A 27,182-nucleotide genomic window follows, 5' to 3' on the forward strand; every position below is an offset into this window, starting at 1 on the left:
TTATAGTTGAATATCATTCCATTATGTGGGTATACCACTTTATATTTATCCATTCGTCAGTGATAGATGTGAAGGTTGATTCTGATTTGGGGCCGCTATGGATAATGTAATGCTATGAACATTAGGGTGTGCATTTTTGTGTGAACATATGTTTTCAGTCCTCTTGGGTATATACATGAGAGTAGAATTGCTCCTTTGGCAACTCTATGTTTAACTTCTTAAGATACTGCCAAACTGTTTTCCAAAGTGGCTGCACCATTTTCTGTTTCTGCCAGCTATGTATGAAAGTTCCAATTTCTCCACATTCTTGTCAACACTTTTTATTGTCTTTCTTTTTATTATAGCTATTATAGTGGTTTTGATACATCATGGTGTGGTTTTGATTTTCCTTTTCTCAGTGACTAATGATGTTGAGCTTTTTTTCATGTGCTTCTTGGCCATTTTTATGTATATCTTCTCTTGGGAAATGTCTATTAAAATCCTTTTCCAATTTAAAGAATGGGTTATTTATCTTTTTATTGTTGATTTAAGAGTTCTTTATATATTCTAGATGTATATATAGCTGATAGTGCCTTATCAGCTATGTGCTTTGTAAATATTTTCTCACATTTTTTGGGTTGTTTTTTCACTTTTTTAATAGTGCTTTGAAATACAGATGCTTAAAATTTTGATGAAATATGATTTACTTCTTTCTCTTGTTGCTTGTGCTTTTCACATCTTATCTAAGAAGCCATTGCTTAGTGCAAAGTCACAAAGATTTGCAACATTTTCTTCTAAGAGTTTTATAGTTTTAGCTCTTGCATTTAGGTCTATTCTTTTAGTTAATTTTTATGTATTGTGAGAGGAATTGTTTCATTACATTCATTTTTGAATTGTTCACTTCCAGGATATATAAATTCAATTGATTTTTGAATATTTCTCTTGTATTCTACAACCTTGCTGAATTTGTTTATTAGTTCTAATACTAAGTGTGTACGTGTGTATTCCTTAGGATTTTCTATGAATAAGATCCTGTCATCTGCACATAGAGACAGTTATACGTCATCCTTTCCAACCTAGATGTTCTTATTTCTCTTTCTTGCCTAATTGTCCTGATGACATCTTTGTCCTATTCTTGATCTTAGAGGGGAAGCTTTCAGTCATTCACAGTTATGATGTTAGCAGTGGGTTTTTCATAAATGCCCTCTATGCCATTGAGAAAGCTGTGTTCTCTTGTAGCTCACTCAGCTTCTTTAAAATGATGATTTTGAGTTATTTGCCAGGCAATTCATAAATCTTCATATTTTGAGGGTTCATTTACTAAAAAATGATTGTATTCTTTTGGTGGCTGACATGTCACCTTGATTTTTTTGTGTTCTTGAATGTCTTGCACTGTCTTCGCATTCAAAAAAGCAATCACCTTCTCCAGTCTTTACTGACTGGCTTTGGGAAAAATACTTTAACCAGTCAGCCCAGTTAGGAATTCTGAGGCTCTCTCGGACCTTTTCCACATGTCTTGTTCCCTTAGAGGGGAATTCTTGTATTGATTCTTTAAAATACAGGCTGGAAACTGAGGGTTGTGTTTGTTTTTCCCAGGGTTGTACCCTGAAAGTGCTCAAGTTTGCGTGCTTCCCCTCAGTCCTAGAGTCAGGCCAGCGCTCTGTATGTGCTTGCAAGTTGTCTGCAAAGATTCATACTCAGTGTCCGTGCGGGCATGTGCAGGGAACCGGCCATAGTTGTATGTGTAGAGCTTTGGAGGTACACTTGGGCCAGTTGAGGGGGTCTGCAGGTGAGGTGTCCCAAGGGCATCAAGGGTGGGCTTCCCGATGGAGCCCACAAAGTGGTTTAGGATCTGCAACCCTTTGATGGGCCACGGCAGTAGCAGTGCTGAGTCCTTAATTGCTAAGCCACTAGGGAACTACCAGTTTCTTTTTGAGTCCATTTTAGTAATTTGAACCTTTCTAGGAATTTGTCCGTTTATTCTAGGTTATCTACTTTGTGGTATGCAGTTGTTCATAGTATTACTGAATAGTCTTTTCTACTTCTGTAAGGTTAATAGTAAGGTCCATTCTCAATTTTAGTAATTTGAGACTTTGCTCTTTCTTTTTTCTTTTCTTTTTTTTTCTTTTTTTGGTCTTTTTAGGGCCGCACCCATGACATACAGAGGTTCCCAGGCTAGAGGTGGAATCAGAGTTGTAGCCGCTGGCCTACGCCAGAGCCACAGCAATGAGGGATCTGAGCTGCGTCTGCGACGTACACCATGGCTCACGGCACCGTCGGATCCTTAATCCACTGAGTGAGGCCAGGGATCAAACCTGCGTCCTCATGGATGTTAGTCGGGTTCTTGAACCGCTGAGCCACGACAGGAACTCCCAGAGACTTTGTTCTTTCTTTTTCTCATTCAATCTAGTTAAAGATTTGTGAATTTTGTTGATCTTTTCAAAGAAACAACTCCTGGTTTCATTCATTTTCTCTATTGTTTTTCTATTTTATTTATGTTCCTTTCATCTTTATTTCTTTACTCAGCTATAATTTGCCCTTTTAGCTTTTATCTCTTGTACCAGTCTTGATAATTTGTGTCTTTAGGGAATTTGTCCATTCCTCTTGAATTTATTGAATATATTGGCATGATATTGCTCATAATATCCCCTTTTTATCTGTTTAATGCATATATAAAGTTTAGTTATGCCCTTCTTTCTTTACATTGATCATGTGGTATACTGTTTTTTGTTTAAGGGATCTAGTCTGAGTTTTAATAGTTGTGACAAGAGACTTAGACAGCCCTATCTATGGTCCCCACCTCCTGGTATTCTTTCCCTTGGGTGATCTTCTCCCCATAAGTATGGATATGACCTGTGACTTGCTTCTAATAAGTAGAATATAGCAAAGGTAAAGGAATGTGCATGATTATGTATATATAGTTGTTTTATATGAGATAATAGTCCACATTACTAGGAGATCCCTCCTCCCCCATGGCTTTGAGGAATTAAGCTGCCACATTGCAAGCTGCTATTTGGAAAGGGCCTTATCTCCAAGGGGCCGAGGGTGGCCTCCAGCTGACAGCCAGCCAGGGACTGAGGCTGTTAGCTCAGCATCCTGTTAGGAACTGAATTCTATCGATAACCATGTAAATTGAAAGTGACCTCTTCCCCAACTGAGTCTCAGATGAGACAGCTTGATTGCAGCCCTAAAGCTAAAGACCCAGTTAATCTCTGCCTGTACTCGTAATCCACAAGAACTATGAGAAAATTAGTGTATGCCACTTAAAAGCCCCTGTGTTTGGGGTAATATTGTTATATAGCAATAGATAAGAAATTCTTTAATAATTTGAACTTTTCAAATCAACTGCTTTTTGTATCACAGTTTTCTTTATTGTTAGTCTACTTTCTGTTTCATTGATTTATACTCTTTATTACACACATTTTATATCTCAGGTTTATTTTGCTGCTTCATTTCATAGCTTTTTAAAGTAGAAGATTGATTATATGCTTTTCACTTTGTGTATAGCAATGAAAACTGTAGATTTTCCTCTAAGCACTGCTTTTAGAGCTACTTCCCACAAGTGTTGATACAGTGCTTTCATTTCCATTTAGTTCAAAATACTTTATAATTTCCCATGTGGTTTTTTGTTTTGTTTCACCTATGGGTTATTTTTTAGAAGTATGTTGATTTCTTAATACCTAAGAAAATTTCCAGATATTAGAATTCACCTTGTTTCCCTTCTCTTAGGGGTTGCAATTCAGTGTTGCTTCTTGTCCATGTTGGACAGCTTCTGTGTCATATCTTTTATTTGGTTTTCTACTTGTTAAAATGGGAGGGCAAATCCAGTGTCTGTTCCTCTTTGTAGCTAAATACAGAGTTATATGTTTGAGTTTATCTTTACCATCTTGTTTCTTTTTTTCTCTTTGTTCCCTCAGCTTTTTTCATTTTTGCTTCTTTCCCTTCCTTACTTTGGACTGACATTTGTATGTTTGTTTGTTTGTTTCTTTTGGTTTTGCCTTACATTGTTATCATTTTTAAACCATTGAAAACTAAACTGTTAAACTACTAGTCTATTAGCTAGTTTCTCTCTCTTCCCCCGCCCCCGTGTGTGTGTGTGTGTGTGTGTGTGTGTGTGATATTGCTCTAGAGTTACACTTTGGATTTGTAGTTTATCATATTCTACTTTTAAAGTATATTTAACACTTCGTGAATAATATAAAAACTTTACAACAATACTTCCACTCCCGCTTTCCATCCTTTGTGCTATTGTAGTCCTTCATTTTACTTCTTTGTAGGTTATAGACCCCACAATACAGTGTTATTTTTTCCTTAAAAATCAGTTATCTTGGGAGTTCCCGTCGTGGCGCAGTGGTTAACGAATCCGACTAGGAACCATGAGGTTGAGGGTTCGGTCCCTGGCCTTGCTCAGTGGGTTAACGATCCAGCGTTGCCGTGAGCTGTGGTGTAGGTCGCAGACGCGGCTCGGATCCCGAGTTGCTGTGGCTCTGGCGTAGGCCAGAGATTACAGCTCCGATTGGACCCCTAGCCTGGGAACCTCCATATGCCGCGGGAGCGGCCCAAGAAATAGCAACAACAACAACAAAGACACACAAAAAAATCAGTTATCTTTTTTCCTTTGGTGTTTTTGTTTGTTTGTTTGTTTGTTTGTTTGTTTGTTTAGGGCTGCACCCACAGCATATGGAGGTTCCCAGGTGAGGGGTCCAATCGGAGCTATGGCCACCAGCCTATGCCACAGCCACAGCAACACTGGCTCTAAGCCATGTTTGTGACCTATACCACAGCTCACAGAAATGCCGGATCCTAAACCCACGGAGCGAGGCCAGGAATTGAACCTGCATCCTCATGGATGCTAGTTGGGTTTGCTAACCGCCGAGCCATGGTGAGAACTCCAAAAGTCAGTTATCTTTTAAGGAAATAAAAGTGAGAAAAAATGTATTTTCTACTAAGTCCACATATTTACCATTTCTGGTGCTCTTTGTTGTCTTGTATGTCATATTTACATGTGGTATCTTTTTCCTTAAGCCTGAAAAACTTTAAAAATATTTTTCTACTGTAAGGTAAACTGGCAGTGGATTTTCTTACCTTTAATTCCAAAATTCCTTTATTTTTCATCTTCATTTTTGAAAGTCTCTTTTCATCAAATAAAGAATTCTGGGTTGAGTCTGTCAGGAACCTAAAGATGCCATTTTATTGTTCTCTACTTTTCATTGCTTCCAGTAAGAAGTCAGCAGTTAGTCTTATCTTTATTTCCTCTGCATAATATATCATATCTCCCTCTGGTTGTCTCCCTTTTTTTTGGTCTTTGGTCTTTTTAGGGCCGCTCCTATGCACATGGAAGTTCCAAGCCTAGGGATCTTATTGGAGCTGTAGCTACTGGCCTACGCCACAGCCACAGCAATGCAGGATCTGAGCTGCGTCTGCGACCTACACCACAGCTCACAGCAATGCCAGATCCTTAACCCACTGAGCAAGGCCAGGGATCGAACCCATGTCCTCATGGATACTAGTTGGGTTCGTTAACCACTGAGCCACGACGGGAATGCCCCCCCACCCCAGTTGCTTTTAAGATTTTCTCTTTATCATTGGTTTTAAGCAACTTGATTATGATGTGCTTTGGTGTGGCTTTCTTTGTATTTTTCCTCCTTGGGATTGTTTGAGTTTCTTGGATGTTACAGTTTATGTTTTACATCAAATTCGAAATTTGAAAGAATTTCAGCTCTTATTTCCTAACCCTCTGGTTCTTCAGTAATAAATGAATTAATGTTGTTTCCAAGTATCTATTAAACTTAAAAAAAATCTTTTCCCCCCTCTAATCTGCATCAAAGCTCATCCAATGAAATTTTCATTTCAGACATATTCTCGGCTCTAGCAGTTCCATTGGTTCTCTTTTATGTCTTCTCTCTGTCTCTCTTCATTACATTCATTTTTTCTTTTAAAATATTGAATACATTTATAGTAGCTTTTTAAAAGTTTTGTCAGCTCATTTGATTATCTTTGTCATTTTTGGATCTAGTCCATTGATTTTTTTTCTTGGTTATGGGCCATGTTTTCCTTCTGGGTTCCCCAGAAATAGAGGCTGAGTCTGTTATTAGAATTAGATGCAATGATTTCCTGAGGGAGGGAGGCAGGATGTGGCCTTAGGAAAAGTGTGTTTGGGGCCTGATCTACAGGGAAGGCTCTGGAGCATAAATTGCACCACCATTTTCACTTCCTAGAGGCAAGAAGGCCCCCATTTCAGCTGGTCATTGACTGTCGACTGCTTGACTTCCAGGCTAATAGCTCCCATCAGCTGAGAGTCCATTCTCTGGGGAAGGGACAGCTGTGAGCCAGGAGCTGTGAGTCCATGTTCACAGCTCAGTTGTATAGGTGCACAGCCAACAAAGGGGATCTGAGCGGAGTCCTGCAACAGCCTCGATCATGACATCTTTCTCAGAGTGTGCCTGACAGCAAGCGCCATTCTGGATGTGCGGGTGGAGGTTAATTACCCTAGAAGCAACCCTCAGCCAAGGAGAAAATGCCCATCTTTTGTCACTCGGACAGAGCAGTTGGGTAGCATTCTGTACAAGCCCTGGAGGTTCCCGTGGAGTTGATCCCCTGCTTGCCTACAGCAGACCTTGAGAGAGTATCCTTAGGTGATTTGCGTACTTTCTCTTTTCCTCACTCCTGTCTCTTGGAATCCTCTTCCAAATTCATGCCTCACCTGGGCACTGCATTTGGGGGAATCCAGACTGTAACTCTTGGAGTAGAAGTTCTAGACTGAACCCTGAGGGTAACAGGGACCTGTAGAAAGGTGTTACACTTCCAGGGTGACTTAATTGAATTTTCGCTTTAGAACAGTCCCAAGGGGCAGTGAGAAGTGGGGATGTCACAGTGGACTGTGGGAGAGGGGTTCAGCTGGTGGGTGTCAGGGGAGGAAGAGGACAGCAGTCACTGAGAGGGCGTCACTGATTGAAGAGGGCAGGGAGAGTCACTAGCCCAAAGCCCTGGCAGCCTGGAGCCCGGATCCTGGGCAGCATGGGTCCTGGAGAGGAGCTGGTTGGGGACAGCAGGCAGATCCGGTTTGCCCAGTGCCCTGCTTCTTTAAAGAAGCAATGATTGCATGAGATGTCCAGGGTAGGCAAGTCTATTGAGACAGAAAGTAGGTAAGTAGCTGCCTAGGGCTGGGTGGGGGCGGGGGAGGCCGGACGATTTGGGAGTAGGGGTTGATAGCAAACAGGTTTCTTTTGGGGATGAGGAAATGTTCTAAAATTGACTGTGGAGTTGATGGTACAGCTCTGAATATGCTAAAAACCATTGAGTGTACACTTCAAATGGGTGAATTGTATAGTACGTGAATTATATCACAATAAAGCTGTTGTTTAAAAAAAAAACCAGTAAGTGCAAAGTTGTGCAAGGGATGTGGAGTTGGCCGAGGGAGGGCACTTTGGTGACTCATGGAAGGTGGAATGGACCTCCAGAGTTCTTTCACTCACCCACCTTGTTTACCAGTGGGGCGCAGGGAAAGGGTGAGTCAAGGGCTTAAAGCCAGGTCTCGGGACTCCCTGGTGTAGTGTTCCTCCCGCCACCACCAGCCACTTTGCCTGTAGGTGCCTCCTCCCGAGCCACTTCATCTGTAGCGTTGCCTTTCCTTTTGCCAGTGGCCCGCTGAGAGGTGGGTGACAAATTATATGAATGACCTTTCTGCTTTCTGTCCCCTCCCCTGCCTGCCTGGTGAGTCTGACTCCCACCCCAGGGGTCTTCTTGCTGCCAAGGAGGCGGCCTGGGAGGACCCAGCTTGGGTGGAGGGACAAGATGTTTGGTTCTCTGAGCAAGAAGAGTTGGGAAATTGAGTCTGACACCTGGCAAGGCCCACTGCCCAGGCAGCACGCAGGGGAGCCTGGCCGGCACCCCGGCCAACCTCTTCCAGGCCAGCCCCTTGCCAGGGTCCTGGCAGAGGCCAGAAGTGGGCGCGCCGGGGGACGGGGAAGGGGGGGGAGGTGGTGGCGTGGGTGGGGGTGTAGCAGACAGCCTGTGGGTAATGGAAAAGCTAGAACATTGGTCATGGAGGGCCTGCAGTATTCGTGTGTTGATGTCAACAATAGAGGAGGAATTTGTGACCTTTTGCCAAAGATGCTGGAATTCCCAGTGGCTGCCTCAGAACACATGCTCGGACCGCTTCTGGAATCCTCTTGCCACCATTGCTTCACCCTTGCTGCTAGCAAGACCCCCAAGGCCCCTCAGTCTCAGATACTTCCATCAACTTCATTATCCCATTCCTGGCAACACCTGCCTGCTCAGAAACCTACCTAGTGCTGGTACCCAATGTGCCCCTTTTGCCTGTCCAGTGTTATTCTCAGCAGACCCTCTGCTGGGCTCTTGTCTCCCCATTGTAGTGGCCTGGGGGCTCAGGGCTGCTCTGCACTCACCCAGTAGAGCCTTTGCTTTCCTGCCGACTGTGGCGAGGGCCTTGCTTCCTCCCTTGAACAGGAGGGCCTGTCCCCAGGCCACCTCCCGACTATCTGGCACCCCAGTCACTAGGCCTCTCACTGAGTTGGAAACCCCTACCCAGTCAGCTGCCTGAGTCATTCCTGACGCTTCATTCACATTAGCTAATTCTTGGGAGGCAACTGGATCCCCTTCCTCCCCATCCTGTTATCTGGAGCTAGATGCTCATTGGTGACACTGACTGGTCAGAGGGGCTTCGGAAACTATAATAAAGTTATGGCTAGAGGAACTTCTGTGTTTGGTGGAGGGTCCTGGGAACTTGCGTGTTTGGTGGAGAGTCCTTGCAACAGTTCTCTGGCTGTTAGTTTCATGGCTACTCTTGCCTCCAGTTTCACTGGCCACAGCAGCATCCCCATTACCAGCACCCTCGCCACCACATCTCTGTCATTCCCATCATTTTCAACATCATCACCTCCGTTCTCTCTACCACATCTACCATCACCATCACTCTAGCCCCATCCCTGCCGTCTTCACCAGCTCTGTCGTCACCACCACCATCGTCAGTGCCAGTTTCTTCATCACCTCTGTAATTTCCTCCACCCTGACCTCCATCTTCACCTTCACCAACCGCACCACCTCTACCATCACCACCACTGCTACCCACCCAGCTCCCAGGTTAGGCCCCTGATGTCACTAGACATTTCTTAACAACCAGGCCTGTGTCTGGAGAGGTGGAGTTTGGCCAGAACCAAGGTCCCAGCTGCCTTGTGGCTCACATTTGCCTGTGAGTTGAACTCTTATCTTGTGCAGTTATGGTAGAGGTCTGGGCTGACTGGCCTAGAGTCTGTGCAGCCAATGCCTGAGAATCCAGGGGCAGCTTACCGTCAGGGCCACCTGGTTGATGTGCCCTGGGGCCAAGGAGCTTGTCCTCACATGTAACCTCAGAGACAGCAGGAGATCCCAGGGTAGGGGAAGAGCCCGAAGCTGGAAGCACTCTGGCTGTGCCATGGACTCAGCGTGGCGTCCAAAAGTCACTGCTTCTCTTTGGGCCCGCCTCTTCAAGAGCAACCCTCCCTTTCTCCATGGAGAGCTCTTGACAGATGCAAAATGTGTCTGCAGCCTCCGCTTCCCCAAGGGTGTGCTGCCCAGCAGGTCACCCCATCCAGCCCACTTGGGTCATTTCCAGCTTCCACCTCTTAGCAGTTCTGAGATCTTGAGGAAATCATTCATTCTTCCTGCAGATCTTCCATTGCCTCATCTGTAAGCGGAGGTAAACTCTAGACTTTACCTCTTAAGACTGCTGTGAAGATTAACTGAGCTCATCCACGGACAGCACTTAGTTTAGATTCTTACCAGAGCCTGAGGCCTGCATGGGTGTTGTTGCTCCACTTTGCAGTGGGGGATGCAGAGCTGGCAGTGTATGGGTAGGTGGTGGGGAGTCGGCAAGGAGAATTGCTGAGGTCAATTGCTCAAAAGTGACAGAGCAAGGATTGGGAGCCAGGCCACGGGCGTTCTGGTTCCTTTTCAGAGTTCCTGTTGACTTGGGAGCATCTGCCCAGACTGTGAGGGCCACACAGGGACATGGAGTCTCCTGCCCTGGAGCCCATGGCCTGGGCTGGGGAGGGGAGAAGACGGGGCCCTGGCAGGAGAGCCCAGCTAGAGTGTGTGTGCTGTTCCAGGCCTGCCTGCAGGGCTCAGGAGAAAGTCCTTGACAAACTTGGGGCAAGTGCCCCAGAAAGGGTAGGCTGGGTAGATGTTAGGGAGCCATGGGGTCTTGGGCCACCAGAGGCAAGGAAGATGGCATCCCAGTTAAGGGAAACTGAGCAAGTATTGGAGACTCGAGGGAGCATGGCCCGTGTTGGTCAAAGAGGGTAGACTGAGTACAAAGGATCCTGGATCCTGAAAACTGAGGGCCGAAGGGTCCTTGGAGGCCATCAGTGTATCCACCTAGTTCAAAAGAGAAGCAGAGCCAAAGGGCCAGGCAAGGGCAGAATCAGGGCTGTCACCAGAATTCTTCCTTCCTGCCAGAGCAAGGATTGGGAGGGGTCATTCTGATCATCATCACAACTGTTGAATGTCACAAAGTCTGGTGGTCAAGTGCTGGCTGACGTCCTAGACTTTGTTGTTCAAAAGGGACAAGGTGTCCTTGTTATGGGTCCCTCTCTAGACGAGGACTTCAAGAGAATGATCAAGAGGAGTTCCCATTGTGGCTAAGCGGTAACAAATCCAACTAGTATCCATGAGGATGTGGGTTCAATCCCTGGCCTCGCTCAGTGGGTTAAGGATCCAGTGTTGCCATGAACTATGCTGTAGGTCACAGACACGGCTCAAATCTGGCATTGCTGTGGCTGTGATGTAGGCCAGCAGCCACAGCCCCAATTTGACCCGTAGCCTGGGAATTTCCATATGCTGTGGGTGTGGCCCTAAAAAGAAAAAGAGAAAGAGCAATCAAGAGAGTGACCCAACAATGTGAGAATTCCTGGCCACAGATCTTTCGGGAGACTCTCCCTCCTGTGCCATGATCCTTCTGGGGGTCACTGCCTGGTGCATTGTCATCTGCCCTTTAGTGAGGCCCAGCTAGAGTCTGGGCACTGCGTCAGGTTAGGATCCTCATTTTTTTAGTGGAGAAACTGAGGCTCAGTGAAGTTAAATCACCTACCCAGGTGCTTTGCTAGAGCAGGGCTGGAGTTGGATGCAAGGGGTGTCTGTTAGATACCCCCTTGTGAGACTCATGCTAAAGCCCCCTGTCTCCATGTACTTGACCAGAGCCTGTGGGGGAAAGGGATGAGCTGGATGGTGATTTGGGGAGGAGTGGAAAACAGGATGAGCAGCTGTGGCCACAGCCAGCTGCGTGCGGGCCAGGGCTCCCTGCCACCCACAGTCCAGCTTGCTCCCTCGCCAGGGCCTCTTGCCTGCTGCACTGCCGGCGGCCAGAACGCCCAAGCTCCTGGGGCCGCCACCCTCTCTCCCCGAGGCCCTGGCACAGCTCCCTACGCCAGTGGGCCTGGATGCTTGGAGTGCCATCCACAAGCGGGCTCCAGTTCTATAGCCCAGTGTGGCCAGCCATGGGATCTGCCATGGACACCCGGCCTTACTGAACTGGAGGCCCAGGGCCTCTAGGCCTGCCACTGGCCAGGATTGGGCTCTGGGCTGCCTAGGCAAAGGAGTGTCCCCCTTCCACCACCCATGCAGGGGAAAGCTATCTGAGGTGGAATGGGGGGCTGGGGCCTAGGCAGTGACTGGGCACCTGGGGAGGGAATTTCCAGGTAAAAGGCAGTCTGAGGTCCTCATACCTAACCATCCCCTGCTGGATGGCCCCCGGGTTGCTGCCAGTTGCTTCCCCTGGTCCTCCTCTGTAGGTCCTGTCTCAGTGGCTGAACCTGCCAGCTCCTCAGTCCCCACCAGAGTCCTGGCAGCCCTCTAATGACAGCCACATGGTCATTGCTCCCGGAGAGACCTCTCCATCCTTTGTGCAGTCATTCACCAGCCTCTGCCAGAGACCTACCCCCTTCCCCCAGACCTGCCTCTCAAGCCCCATTGGTAGTCAGGGTAGGCTTGTGTAAGTGGCATTTGGGGCCATGTCACCCCGAGCCTTATGTCTTCCCTGGCTCCGTGTGACTGCAAAGAAAGTTCCAGCTCCTTAGCCAGTTGTCAAGGTGCCTGGTGTCCCAGGCATCCATGCTCTCTGGGCCCCAGTCTCCCTTCCAGGTGCAATGTCTCTGATCCCCGTTCAGTAGCACCTCCTCAGTCCCAGGCCTAGAAAGTTCTTCCCACAGATTTGGCTAAAACACGCACCCTTCATGAAGCATTCCTGCTGACTCCTTTGGCCTGGGGGACTTGCCGTGATGTGGCGCATCCATGTGCCACCCTTATTGCTATGCTCATGGGCACTGATTTGGGTCTTAGCCTGCCTTGCCTACTACAACGGAATATTCCTTGTAGTAGGAATATTCCGTTGTAGTAGCAGGAATCAACCCTCTTTCCTCCTGTAGTCCCAGTGCCCGGCTCAGGGTCTGCCCCAGAGAGAGGATGCAGGAAGTGCATTCATCCATCCATTCATCCATCCGTACACTTTTGAGATGTTCTTGGAAGACTGGACAACATTCTCAAGCAGGACAGCCGTGGGCAGCTATGCTTAAAACCGCAGTGTTTGGAGGCAGCTGACAGGACCTGAGAGGCAAGGGGAAGGAGGCACAGATGATTGGTGTCTGAATGGAGAGACCTGCTCTCATCCCAGGGAGACTTGTTTTGCGTTACCTAGTGCATGGGACAGCGTGGGAGTGACTGTAAGTTCTCCCACTTCCTGGCTATGTGTCCCAGGTAAACCGCTCACGTGCTGTGAGCTATAACATTTTCCTTTAGAGTTTTTAGGCGATGAGGTGGTGCTGGTAAAGCATATAGTGGCTGCTCGATAGATGGTTACTCTCCACCCTTTCCTTCTTTGGGGAGCTTCTGGTTCTATGTGGGACATTTGGGACCTATTCTCAAAGAATCGGGGAGTTGGGATCCCTCAGCCTGTAGAAGCCATCCTGGGTGGGAACGTGAGGGCAGCAGAGTGGTCCTAGAGGTCTCTGCCCTGGGAGAAGGGGCAGCCCAAGGGTGCCCACCTGCCCTTCCTGCCCACCAGCTGCCATGGCTCCTGCCCTCTACACTCCTCAGCATCCCAGCAGGGCCTGGACTGGGTATGCCCAGCATTGGCCCTGCAGCTGCTGGCAGGGCCAAGGCTGTCGTTGGGCCTGGCCCTGTGCCTGGCATCCCTCTGGCATTGCCTGGATACTGGCTTCCTGCAGGCGGATGCAGGCTTGTGCCCTGTGTTGGCAGGTCCTGCACAGAGCCAAAGGTACCTGGGGCCAGGCCCACTCCTGCTGACCTTTCTGAGGGAGGCCTGATGAATAGAGGTTTGTCAGAGAAGGGCTACCTCTCCCCTCAGGTCACAGCAACCAGGGCAAGGTGACATCTCCCTCCTCTGACTGGGGCTTCTCAGAGCAGGACCTTGCACAGCCCCCACACTAGACTTTCTGAGCCAAGTCTTTGTCTCCCCCCATCAGACTAACTGAAGTTCCAGGGTGGGTCCATGTCTCCTCCTTCATGCCACCTTCACGAGGCACAGCAATGACTCTTGCTCAGACTAAGAGAGAGGATGCTTGCAAGAACATTCTGGAAGTACGTGATGGCGAGGGAAGCATGGCGAACTAAGGACGCTACAAATGGTCCCGAGGGTGGTGGATGTCAAATGGTAGAGGAGGGAAAATAATGGATGAGTTGTGGCGGGCCCTGTGACACCCTAAGCCTGGGCTTTTGTCCTGGGGATTGTGAGAAGTAGGAGAGGAGAGCAGGAGGGTCAGATGGGTGATTCTCACAGATCCTTCTAGCTGCTGTGTGGACCACGAGGGACAGAAGCCTGCTGAGTGGCGGTGGGTGGTTGAGAGGGCACAGGTGGGGCTGTTTGGGGAGGTGGAGTTGCTGGGCCTGGTGGAGGAGGGAGGATGGGGAGTCAGGCCCAGGCCCCTGAGTTCTGGCTTGGGCAATTGAGGTGGGACCTGCGGCAGGGGAACCACGGTGATAGCCATTTGGGGCCTGCACTTAGGAGGTGCCCAGAGACCGTACAGACTATACACCAAACTTCAGAATGCAAAAGTTTGAGTCTGAGGAGTCGGGTAGCAGGTGGAGTTGTCATGAGTGTGTGAAGTGGCCGGGGAGAGGGAGATATTTCAAGGTTGTGTTGGGAGGACGCAGGGATGAGAAAAGGAAAGGAAAGTCTCTGCTGCTATGCTTGTTTCTTTTTCTGGCAGGGAAAAGGACACTTTTGGCCTGGCTGGGGTAGGGGGCCCAAAGTGGCCGATGGCTCAGATGACTCTCTGGGTTCCCTAAGGTCTCCTTGCCCCAACCTGAAGCCTCCAGCCTGGCCTCCGGCCCTTCCACTCAACACTGAGCCCTCACACGCCTTTGGAATTTTCCAGGTGGAAATTCGCCTCAAAGGTCCTGTGGCCCCACGTACTCAATACGTCTTCTCTCTGGTCCCACCACCCCTGACCCCCAGCAGTCCTCTGGGCTCTGGGACTAAGGCTCCCCTGGAGCCCTGGGCCCTCCTCCCGGCGGGGGGGGGTGGGGAACGCTGGCAGCCAAGGAAGGAGACAGGCCCCCCTGGTGACCCCCATGTACCTCTCCCCACTCCCCACCAGTTCCAGACACATTTGCGATTTATCTTTCTCTGTTGTTTATTGTGTGGAGGCCAGGCCTCCCAGCCAACTCAGAGCTGGACCGGCCAGCCGTGGCCCGAGACAGCCGTCCCAGCCAAGCCCAGAGCAGCCCCCCGCCTGCAGTCCTCTCCGCCCCTGAGCCAAGCCGGGCCGGGCTGGACGCTCTTTATGGAACCCCAGGGCCTGTCTCCCCTATTGTCTGCCCATGTTTACAGCCTCACTGTGTTTGCCTCATGATTTTACTCTGGGTGACGCCCCAGTCTGGACAGGGCCTGCATGCCATCCTGCTGAGGCCTCTCTCATCGCTCAGGCTCTGGGCCCTGGGCTCCTCATCCATCATTTCCTTGAAACTTGCCCATCTGCAACAGCGGTGGGAGGGCTTATCACCCACAGCAAGGGCTCATCGGAGGAGCAGGGTGGGAAGTGTGTATTTCTGTGCATTTGAGTATATGCATGTGTGCGTGCACCTGCATGCTTGTGTTTGTGTGTTGAGAGTTGGGGAGGGTGTGTGCACAGACACATGCTTACACGCTCACTCACCCCGTGAGCCTGCCAGCTGTTGCCCTGTCTCTGCTGTTATGCTAGGACCTGGAGAGCTAAGGATGTGAATGCCCACAGACCTCCAGACCGGGCACCCAGGCTGCCCCTCTCTCACAGGTCAAGTCCCTCATCTGTCTCGGTCTCAGTTTCCTTGTGGGCAAAAGGGAGGCTATTTTGATACTGACCTCACAGCATGCCTTTGGGCATCTAGAAGGCTTGTCTGTCCCTCTGTCCCTCTTTCCCTGAGCTGTAGTTGTTAATCTTTGAGGCTCTTCCCAGAAAAACACACGCGTACACATGCAGGTAAAGTTCAGTGAGTCCCCTGAAGTACCGCCATTCATCTTCTGGTGAAAAAGCTTCTCTATAGGGCTGGACAGAACACTCCCCAGCAGGCCTAGTTTTCCATCACAGGTGCACTAAGAGTGGTCATCACTGCGAGGACCCAAGAGGTGAACAAGGGACCCAGGTGGCCACTCGGGCCCATCTCTTCTGTCTACTAAGAAACAAAATAAGGGGGCAGATCTCAGACACCCTGAGGCCAGGTACAGCTGATAACCTGAGGTCACACCTTGACCTGGATTCTTTGATGACAAAGGTTGGCGCCCCCATCTCTAGAAACTGGGGGTACCGGAGTGCTCATGTAGCTGTGTAGCCATGGGTTGAGGCCTCCTGCCAGCCTCCTCCCTGTTGTGACCAGGGGAGACTGTGGCCGGTGGCCTGGAGCTCTCCAGGCCAGGAAGTAGGCATGAGGGGAGGACGTGGCCAGGCATCGAGGTGGGTGGTGTGTAAGACGGCAGAGCTTTGTTGATCTTGCTCATTCTTTATGGGTTGCCAACAGCCAGGCAGCACTGCATAGCACTTCCCAAGCACACCCCTGTCCCTCGGGACTGGAGCCCTAGGGGCTGACAGTGGCGGTCGAATGACCACTGCCCAGGGCTCCCAAGAATAGGCCTGGAAGGTTTGTAAACTCCTTGGAGACGTCAGTTCCCAATGCCACCTGCCTAGGATTCCTGCCCCACAACATGGCTGGATTCCCAGGGTCTCCCTTTCTGAGAGCTGCAGCAGTGTTCCTGTGTTCCCCGGTGCTCCCCTTGGCACCAGAACCAGGAATCTGGAGACTGAGGACCAGCCCTCTGGGGCTGAATGAGAAACTGACAGACTGGGTGGTTGTAGCTGAGGCAGGGGCAGCGCAGGGGTGCCCTGGGGAGGTAGAAGGGTCACCCCCAGGAATATGGAGCCTCCAAGGGGACAGGGATCTCCTGGGCCTTCTGACCTCAGCTCACCCATTGCCACTAACCTGGGTGGGCAGGGGGCACCCTCAGAGCTTGAGGTGATCAGGCCTGGATAATCTCTGCTCCCCTCATCCACCCCAGGCTGCCTTGGACTAAGAAGCTTCTGCCTGTGCCACACCAGCCGAGATTGCCTGAGGAATTGAGTCAGCGTCTTCCTGGATGGTGCTGAAAGGTACGTGGAGGATGGGAGGCTCTGTAGTGGGTCCCCTGTCCCCATAAATGAGCCGATTCCTCAAGATCCAGGTTGGAGGCGGGGATGGTTCTGGAGAGCTCAGCTCCTCATCCCTCCCTGTGGTCACGCCGGCCACTCAGGAAAGGCTGCACTGTGCACGTGTGTGAATCCATGCATGCTTGAAGCCTGGAGGTCTGTCCAGAGTCTACAGAGACAATTAGCATGCCCTGTGACTCCAAGGCAGGCCATGCGGATCCATCTGGGAGTCCGCGGTCCTGGCCAAGGACGGGCTCTCTGCCCACCCACCCCATACTCACACAGAGGCCAACATCTCTCTGATCACCCGCCTTTCAGAGAACAGAGGGTTGAGGGTTGAAGGTCTTGGGAGAGCCCATAAAATCACCAATAAATGCATTTATGTTCCTCCAAATGACACCGTAACAAAGCACACGAAAGAGAGGCAGCGTTTCACGCATCTTAAATCATGGTCTTGGGGACCATGCAATTAATTTCCACTTATCGTCTTTCCTGTGCACTAGAAACATTCACGTCTCAGACTAGCCCCAACCCCCACAACCCTGTTTCAACCAGACGCTCATAAATCTGTTTTGCTGGTTCCACACGAGCTGCCTGGGAAAAGGCTCCATTTGCTGCGTCTGCTCTTCCGTCCAAGCATTCAACGCCTTCGAGATTTTATGGTTTCAAGTTATTGACTTGGCTTCCCAGGTCTCCTGGGGCAAGCAGCTGGCTATTTGAGAGTGCGGCAAGAGGCTTGGGGCGACCTCAGGTTCACCCCCTCGCCTGGCCGGAGCAGCCTAGACCATGTAAAAGTCCTGCAGCTGCCCAAGGGCCCTGTGGCCTCACGTGGGAACTCTTGGGGGACCGCCCCCTGAACCCTTCCTCAGGCCCCCACCTACCCCATCCTAAGGCCCTGGGCCCGTTTGTCCTCAACTTCCCCAACCTGCCTTGCCAAACCCTTAGTTTCTGCTTCCCTTTACTCTCTCCTTCCCAAGCCTGGCTCCTCCTTTTCCCAAATGCCCCCAAGGAAACAGACCTGAGGTCACTGGGTCCTGGAAACTAAATGTCCAGGTTCAGGGGAAGCTGTGCAGGGGTAACACTTAGGGTCACTCACTCCCCAGCTGTTCCAGGCCTCCTTCATGCCACGGAGGGCACAGATAAAGAACAGGCTGATTTTCAGTTGGTCTCTCCTGGAAAGGTGGCACAAATCGCTAAATATTTTGATGGTGGCCCAGAGTGAGGGGCTGTTGCCCTTGCCTGGAGAGAGCTGGTTCTAGAGGGGGAAACAGGCAGGTAACTAGATAATGATGATCTAGGTGTTCAGCATGATATGGGTACTCGGAGGCACCAGCTGCCCTGGATCGAGGCTCCTGGGGGAGGGGCAACATCTGCCAGTCCCTAATGAACCGCAGGAAATTCTCAAAGTTTATGGTGCCAGAGGGGATGGGGTGGTGGGAACTTCCAGGCAGAAGGAACAACATGTTCAAACTCAGAAGCAAGAGAGAGGTGTTTGATATATTTGAGAAACTGCTTGTGGGGTTGATAGAACAGGAGATACAAGCCGGAGAAGTTGTCTGGGGCCAGCTGTGAGCTAAGGTACCTATGAAGCTGGGCTAGAGAAGCTGAAGTTGGCCTGTGGAAAATAGTTTAAGCAGAGGAGTGATATGATAAGATTTGAATTTTGGTAAAAACCATCCTTCGATGAGAGGAGTCTATTGGAAGAAGAGTAAGATTAGTAGAAGTCACCCTACCTCCTACCATATGGAAATTAATACAAAACGAATCACAGATCTACCTGTAAGAGCTAAAACTATGAAACTTCTAGAAGAAAATCTTAATTACCTTGGACTTGGCAAAAATTTCTGAAATGCAACACAAAAAGCATAAACAATAAAGAAAAAGGATAAATTGAACTTCATTAAAATGCAAAAGTCTTCTAAGACAATGATGAAGGCAAGATACAGACTATGAATTTTTAAAAAACACATACCCAACAGGAGTTCCCGTCATGGTGCAGTGGTTAACGAATCCGACTAGGAACCATGAGGTTGCGGGTTCAATCCCTGGACTTGCTCAGTGGGTTGAGGATCCGGCGTTGCCATGTGCTGTGGTGTGGGTTGCGGACATGGCTCGGATTCGGCGTTGCTGCGCCTCTGGCGTAGGCTGGTGGCTATGGCTCTGATTGGACCTTTAGCCTGGGACTCTCCATATGCTGTGGGAGCAGCCCTAGAAAAGGCAAAAAGACAAAAACAAACAAACAAACAAAAACCCCCATATACCCAACAAAGAATATTTGGAGAAATTTTACAACTCCGTAGTAAGACGGACATCCAATTTGAAAAACAGACCAAAACAGGAAGCCTCATTCATGGCTGATGGGATTGTAAAATGGAACAACTACTTCGGAAAACAAGAGTGGCAGTTCCTTAAGATGCTGAACACACACGTACCTCATGACACAGCTATTCCAATTATAGGTATTTCCCAAGAGAAATGAATGTATCTATCCACCCAAAAAATTATACATAAGTATTCATAGCAACGTTATTTGTAAAAGCCCCAAACTGAAAGCAACCCAAATGTCCATTAATGGGTGAATGAACGAATAAACACATTGATATATAATTATACAGTGGAGTAAGACCCAGCGATAAAAAAGAATGAGCTCTTGATACAAGCTACAACATGGACCCATCTCAGAATAATCATTCTGAGTAAAAGAAGCCAGGTAGAAAAAGAATATGCAAAATTGTAGAAAATGCAGCAAATTTAAAGCGAGTTATTTGGGTGGAAGGGTGGATGGAGGGACTGAAAAGGGGCAGGGGGACACCGGTGAGTAATGGATGTGTGTGTTCATATCTTCAATATGGCAGTGTCATGGGTGTGTACCTCATAACATAGAAATCATACATTTCAGATCATTGCTGCTAATACATGTCAGTTGAACCTCAATAAAGCTGTAAAACAAACAAACATACAGATTATAGCAGGCAACCAGAGAGGTGTTGTCCAGGCGTCATGTCCAGGACTGGATGGAGTAGTAAATCCATCATCATTTGTTCACTCATTTACGCCCATGTTCACTCATCTTTGGCTAAATTTTAAGCCCCATAAAGGGAGAAATAAAGTTCCCTGTACCCCACGTTGTTGGAGGCACTGGGGTGGAGAAAAGTGGATCGATTCAGGAGGACTTCAGAAGGTAGGTGGCCAGACCCTGAGGATATCTGAGGTGGGGGAGGTTAAGCAACCGAAAATGACCACTGTGGTTCCAGCTCAAGTAAATGCTGCCAGAGTGCAGGTCTCAAGGGAGAGAGCAAAATGCATTCAGACTTGGGGTGCCGAGTTTGTGGTGCTGGGGGGCCATCATGTGAAGACAGACAGGATTTGGGAGTCACTAGCATCTCTCCTGGTGGTTTGCAATGTTGGCTTATATTAATATGAGTAAAATTAAAAGCTTTTAAGAAATACTGATGCCTGAGCCCCACCCCTAGAGCAGCTGGATCTCTGAGGAAGGATTCTGCTTGGCACTGGAATTTTCCTAAAGCATCCAGGGGATTCTGACATGCAGCCAGGGTTGATACCCATCGCTGGGGATGGTAATTGACATTTTTGGAGAAGAGGAGCTCCCCAGAGGAGGGTGTGTGGAGTGAGAAGAGGACAAGGGACCAAGCCGCCAGGGAGATATAAATTAAAGCCACAACAAGACCCTCCCATATATCTCCCAGAATGGCCAAAATGAAAAATCCTGATAATTCCAAGTATTGACAGAATATGGGGCATTTTATACTCACAGGATGCTGGAGGAAGCCTAAAATGATCTGCCACTTTGGAAAACTCTTCAGCAGTTTCTCATAAATTTAAACATGCATCTACCTTCTTTTTTTTTTTTTTTTTTTTTTTTTTACGTTTCAGGGCCACACCCACGGACGGCATCTCCTTTCTGACCCAACAGTTTCATTTCTAGTTGTATAGCCATGAGAAGTTAGTTTACAGGTCCAACCAGAAGACCTGAATGAGAATACTCAAGACAGGAGTTCCCCGTCGTGGTGCAGCAGAAACGAATCTGACTAGGATCCATGAGGATGCAGGTTCAACCCCTGGCCTCGCTCATTGGGTTAAGGATCTGGCATTGCCATGAGCTGTGGTGTAGGTTGCAGACACAGCTTGGATCTGGCGTTGCTGTGGTTGTGGTGTAGGCCAGCACTACAGCTCTGATTCGACCCCTAGCCTAGAATCTCCATATGCTGCACCTATGGCCCTAAAAAGCAAAAAAAAAAAAAAAGGAATACTCAAGACAGTTTAATTTGTAATGCCCCAAGCCATAAACAACCCACATGTCCATCTGCAGAGAATAGATAAATGAATTGTATATCCATACAATGGAATTGATACAGCTGTAAAAGAGAGCTAACTCTTGATTCACACAAAACACGGATGAGTCAGAAACATGTTACTGAGAAAAACTCGGCACAAAGATATATATACTATGTGACTCCATTTTTGTAATGTTCAAAAAGAGATGAAAGCAGAAGTGGTGATTGAAGTGGAAGGAGTTGTGCTTCCTTCGTCTTCATGACTGGAATGAGGATGTGATGACTGGAGCTTGGACAGTCATTTTGGGCTGTGAGATGGATGTCTTATGTTGATGCTAAAGATAGCAGGGAAGCAAGAAGGAAGGATCCTAATGACTCTTGAAGCTCCCCTGTGACCCTTGAATATATTTCTCTAAACTCTTTTTAGAGATAAATCTCTGCTTGTTTGATGTACTTTTATTTTGGATTTTCCATCACTCATGATCCAGCCTTTTCCTGTCTGATACAGCAATGGAGAGGTGGAATCTGGTCCGGAGAAGGAAGGTGGTGAGGGCCAAAGATGGTGGAAAACATTCGAGTCCACAGACTGCAGATCCTGATGCAATGGGGGGAGAGTGGGAGTGGAAGCCAAGAGGTCAAGATGCTGTGTCACAAGGCGACAGTTACAGAATGGGAACAGTGTAGGTGGTGACACTGTCCAGGGTTGGATGGGAGTAGGGGGCAGAAATAGATTAGAAGTCTGCACGCTGTCCATCCTGTCCTTGGGCAGCAGGAGACACGGGGCCTGGGCCACAGGTGAAGCATGCAAACTAGAAGCCATCACCTCCTGGGAAGGGCGGGTGACCAGGAGGTTGGGAGATGAGGCAAAGGAGAGAGTGGCTTAGCCAGAAGACCTGAGCCTTGGGTTCAGGGTGGAAGAATGGCTTGGAAAAGGCATCAGGAGGCAAGGAGATTGCGTACTCCATCTTTCTAGTTTGAAGCGGTGGTTGAGAAGCTGGGAGGCAGGAGTTTGGCAGGAACCAGCTTTCCTTTGAAACCAGAATAGGCTAGAAATAGGGACCAAGATTCCAGAAGCCCAGAGGCCAGGCTTGGGAGAGCAGGAGCAGTGGGAGGGGTGAAGTGCTAGGCCAGAAGGTGCAGAGTGATATGAGGTGGACAGAAGGGATCAGATGACCTGGGCTCAGGGCAGGACCAGATGCTCAGGGCAGGACCAGAACATGAGTTGGGAAGCTGCAGGCAGCAAGGACTTGAGGTCTGCGCTGGCCAGATTCTGAGGTGTGACCAGGGAAGCAGGTCCCAGCGGCAAACTGCTTCCCAGAGGTGTTAGAAACAGCAGTGGGAGGGTGGGCTCTGGTTTTTCAGGAAAGTGTAGATGTGGCCTTCTTTCCCACAGCTGGGAGGAAGGGGGCTTGATGTTGACAAGGAGTCACGGTGCTTTGACATGCTACTCTCCAAGGCCTGGGTGCCCCTACTCCCCCAGAGGGCACAGCTGGGAATGGCTGCCTGAAGCCACACAGTCCCCGTTTCCCTCACATCCCTCCTGTCCCCCACTTTCTTTCCATTTCCATCCCATCAGCCTGTGGCCCCTGAGGTCACAAAGCACTGCCCTGGGCCATCCTTTTCAAGGCCTGCAGCGCAGCCAGCACGAGTCTCAGCTCACAGGGTGGGCAGCAGAGGCTCAGTCGTCCTCTGATGGCAGGGTCCCCTCTCTGTGCTGGTCGTAGGGTCTCAGGGCTAAAGGACCCAGTTCCCAGCTTGGTGGAGGTGAGGAAGGTTCTGGGTGTAAACAGTATTTGTCCTGCAGGCCCTGTGCTCTGGATTGGGTTCTGTACCAGGAAGGTCTTGGCAGGAGGTCAGTGATACACCCAAAGGGATTAATAGAAGCAGCTTTAGGAAGAGTGTGCAGAAAGAGGTGGGGGTGGGGCAAGGAAACTGAGAGGGTTGCAGAGGCCCGACATGTTACCCACTGCCCCCAGGCCTGCAGCGGCACGGGAAGGGAAGGTCAACCGTGAGCTGGGACCATGCCGTGGGAGCCCCTACCCCACGCCGGAGCTCAGACTCTGGCAAAGTCAGGACCAGGCAGGAAGCTAGCTGGGATAAACATCCCAGTTTTCTCCTGCCCTCCTCCCAGGAGCCCCTCAGTGTATCACTCTATCATCATCCCTCAAAGAGGTGATTTTTAGTCCATTTTGTGGGGAAGGAAAATCAAGGTCAGTAGTGAGTGGAGCTGCCTGCCGCCACCACACAGTTGGTAAGTGGCCAAGGCACAGGCCTGGGACCTTGACCTTGATGCTCAGGGTAAGCCTCCCCAGGTGCTCCTTGGGCAGAGGATAGAGAAGACAGCCTGGGGTGGCTGGTGAACCAGCTTTGAAGACTCCAGCTTGTCACCAAGCAAGGTGGTTCCCTTAGGATGGTGAACTTAGCCCCCTCCTGCTTCAGAGCTAGGGCACTGAGCCGAGACTGGCCCCCTTCTGGTGGCTCCCTTCATGGCCATGGCTGGAGGCCGGCCCATCACGTGGCTGGTGCTGATAGATTGGGTGTCTCCGGTGTGCCTGCAGCTCCCGCTAAGTGGCTTTCTGGCAGGGAGTCAGAGGTCACCTCATCGCCACTCTGCTCAAACAGAGCTGGCCTCTTCAGGGCGCCTCCCACGTCTGTCTGCTGTGGTGGGGTGTGTTTAGCATCAACTCTGAGATCTAGCCCCTGCCTGTTTACTCTCCAGGGAGAGCAGCCTGGGGAACCAGCAGCCCCACAAGGCAGATAAACTGCTGGCCAGAGGGGCTCTGGGCCCTGGTTCCAGAGAGAGCTGGCAATTCTCACACCTGTGTACCCGGTGTGCCACACATGCAGGACTGGCCATGTGTCCTGTGATCCTGTGTTCCATCCCCTTGTTCTGGCAGGTGATGTTTAGGCCCCTGGCTCTGGGCAAGTCTTTGACGTCAGAACTTAACTTTTCCTTTTTGCGGTAGTTTTTCCCCCTCAAGGCCATCTGTGGACTGGGTGAGCCTGTGGGGTCCCTGGTTGGGGCTGTAGGCCTGGATCCCTACAGCAGGAAGCCTGGCTCCATAGCCAGCAGGCAGAGCCCTGCCCAGCTGACACTCACTCTTTGTCTGCATCCCAGCAGGGGAGGGTGCCTGGGTCGGTGTCCAGCTTGGTCGGTGTCCAGGCCAGGTCAGCAACGCCAACGTCCCATCTGGCCCCAGAGATGCCCCCAGAGTTCCAAGGCTCCACTCAGGACACTGGCACCAGGGTTGGAGAGGCCTTGGGCTTTTCCTCCACTCACAGGCTGAGGCTCAGTGGGTGCCCCGAGACATGGATGGACTGTACTGGGCCGAACCCCCAACCCAGCTGGACCAGGACGGCAGACCTCACGCTGCCCAGATAGCTCGAGGGCTCCATGAGTTTGCACAAGGAATCACCAAGGATCCAGACTTGAAATAATCCCTGCTCAGTGAGGGCTAGGGGCTGAGGAGGCCAGGGAAGAGGGTGGGGCCCAGGGACAGAGCCCAGGGAGGGCCGGGGGCTCTGAGAGGAGCTTATGTCCTGAGCTGGGGATCAGCCGAGGTTTGGCTGGGGCTGAGCTCCCTTGGTGCCTGGCACTGGCTGAGGCTGGGGGTGTGGGTGGGTCCGGTCTCTTCCAAAGCCCTCCTTGTTGGGCAGCAGGCGGGGTGGGCTGGGGGCTGGGTGAGGCCACTCATATCTTCCCTGTTACTTCATTCATTTTGCTCCCACTGATCCCTTGTTTATCTCACTGGGAACATAGCCGTGGTGAAAGCTGGGGCCAAGGAAAAGGCTTGAGCCTGGGCCGCCTCCAGGAGGGCCCCAGCCCCAGTCGCCTGCATCCCTCACCTAGGTCCTTGAGCTCCCGGGGACAGCCATCTAGGCACCAGTCACACAGGAAGGGACATGATTCAGCAGCCTCTAACACAGAGCCCAGAGGTAGGGTTCTGGGCTGGGCCCTCCCATGGCTGAGCTCTGTGGCCAGGCTGAGAACAGACTGTCTCTGGGTCTCACTTTCTCCATCTGAGTAGGAAGTTGTCCTAAATGACCTTTGAGAATGCCTCTTGCCATGAACAATACAAGCCCCAACCCTTGGCCCCTCCTGTGCTGGCTCTGGAGAATCCCTGCTCTCACCTGAGCTGCACATCTCTGTGGATTACCACGATCCCACTTTTAGAGGGGGCGCTGGGCTACCGGGGAGATCCCCAGGTGGAGGTGGGGGTGGAGGCCAGGCTGGGGAGACCCTCTGGGTGGCCTGGGGAGCAGCATGGGAGGTCAGAACAGCCTCGAGCAGGGGTATGAGGACCCAGCAGGGCCAGTACCTGAAAATGTCCTTTAGAAACTGGTCAGAGGGATGTGCCAGGCCCCCACCACACCTCCTGTTGCAGTGCCTGTGGCTGAGGGGGGAGGATGGGGGCGTTGGTGGCCCTGGGGGCTTAGGTTAGGTGCGCCCTAATTCTCATTGCCAAGAAAACCTGTCTGCCATAGAAGGTCTTCCCCTCTTTGGCTTTGGGCAGGCCAGTCTGCAGCCTTGCCCTCGGTCAGTCATGTCCAAGGACACACTCTGCCAGGAAAGGACTGCTAGGACCCCATCATATGTGGAAACTGAGGCCCAGAGAAGCTGATTGAGTTGCTCAGGGTGCATAGCTGTGAGTGGCAGAGCTGGGGTCCAGTCATGCCTGTCTGACCAAAAGCTTACCCACCATTGATCTGGGCCAAGGCCCTCTTCTGGGTTAGGACCCAAGAAGGCTGGGTCCCTGTACTCAAGACCCAGGAGGGCATGAGTTTAGCCAGAGCCCCTGTGCCCTCTTGTCTTCTTTCCTCCAGCGACTTGGTTTTCTAGTCTGTGAAATGGGGTGGGTGGGTCCAACTCCAGGCCTGTTTCTGCCCTTCGTCCTGGAGCCTTGAAGAGGAATGAGGTCATATTTGTCTAGGGGTTGAAGCATCTTGGAAGGAAAAAGCTCGGCAAAGACAAGGGCCCATTGTCCCCCCTTCCCCGGCCCCCTGCCAGCTCTCGCCTCAGTCACCAGACAAGGCCAGCCCTGCCTGCAGGCCCCAGAGGCCACCCTGTGCCAACAGGGGGTGACTCAGTGCCCCCTCTCTTCCCATTGGTTCCCTCTGCCTGGAATCCCACCCTTAAAGCTTTGTTGGGGTGCACAAAGGGGCAGGTCGTAAAAGAAGGGAATGATCTGGGGGTCCTGGCTTGGGGTTCCCACACTCAGAGCGTTACAGTGGGCTTGAGTGAGGGGTCGGGCAGTAATAAATCAGAAGGACAGCAACATGTGTGCTTGCCTTTCATCAGCTTTACTGGGAATCTCTTGCAAGCATCAGCTCAAAGAAAGCTCACAGCACCCCTGATGGGGGTACTCATGCCATCACCCCCATTTTGCAGATGCAGAATACTTGTCCTGGGCCACCCAGCTCATAACTGGTAGATGTGGATGGAAGAGGTGGAATTTGCACTGCCATCCGTGTGGGTTTACTGAATTCTGCAGACAGGACCCAAGATGTGTAGGTGGGGGCTGGACAGGGAGGACAGAGAAGGGACAGGTTCGGATCCTGGAGCTCACAGTGGATGAGCAGTCCCAACAGATTGAACACCTCCCCACTGACCAGGCCGTGGTCCCTCTTCGCTGCAGAAGGAAGAGGGTGGGGCCGATCACTTTTTTCCTGGTAGGGACTGGGAAGGCTCCTTGGCCTCCAGCACTTGGAAGGCAGGATAAAGGATGCCTGAACAGTTTCGGCACTTTGAAACACCTAATGTGGCCAGAGCACTTCTGGGCCCGAGACGTCCCTATTTCTGGCCTCTCTGCAGCTCCGAGGTCCATGGAGCTCTGTCAGCAATTAACCAGGCAAGACAAATAACAGCTCAAGCCTAACACGTCCAAAAGTAAACTCTCGATTTCCTCCCCAACCTGCTCCTCCCTGTGTCTTCCCCATCTCAGGAAATGGCACCATCATCCACCCAGTTGCTCAGGCCAGAAAACTGGGAGGCATCCTTGAATCCTCCTGCTCCTCACCACCCACATCCATCCATTGCCAAGACTTGTCAACTGTACCTCCAAAATAAATCCCAAATCCACTTTCTTCTGTTCCCACTGCCACCACTGTGTCCAAGCCACCACCCGCTCTCCCCTGGACAGCAACACCAGCCTCCTGCCCGCGTCCCCTCTGTTCCAGCCCACTCTCCAACATGAGCCAGAGGAATTGGCTTAAAATGCGAATCCGATCTCACCCTTCTGCT

General features: G+C 50.5%; 1 protein-coding gene across 2 annotated transcripts in view; it reads left to right on the forward strand.

The window, feature by feature from the left end:
* The window catches only part of TMEM270 (transmembrane protein 270), a 147,174-nt gene that overhangs the window by 88,810 nt on the left and 31,182 nt on the right, over window positions 1–27,182 (forward strand). For both annotated transcript variants that reach the window (XR_014840265.1, XR_014840264.1), the window contains one exon: window positions 16,520–16,610. The gene's annotated coding sequence lies outside the window, so the exon portion shown is untranslated. The remainder of the gene's footprint in view (window positions 1–16,519; window positions 16,611–27,182) is intronic.

The sequence above is a fragment of the Sus scrofa genome, chromosome 3 (assembly GCF_054392235.1).
Source record: "Sus scrofa isolate SSC_HxYL_T2T_F1_AM1 chromosome 3, Sscrofa_HxYL_maternal_Yorkshire_Landrace_v2.0, whole genome shotgun sequence".
In the NCBI taxonomy this organism is placed as follows: domain Eukaryota; kingdom Metazoa; phylum Chordata; class Mammalia; order Artiodactyla; family Suidae; genus Sus; species Sus scrofa.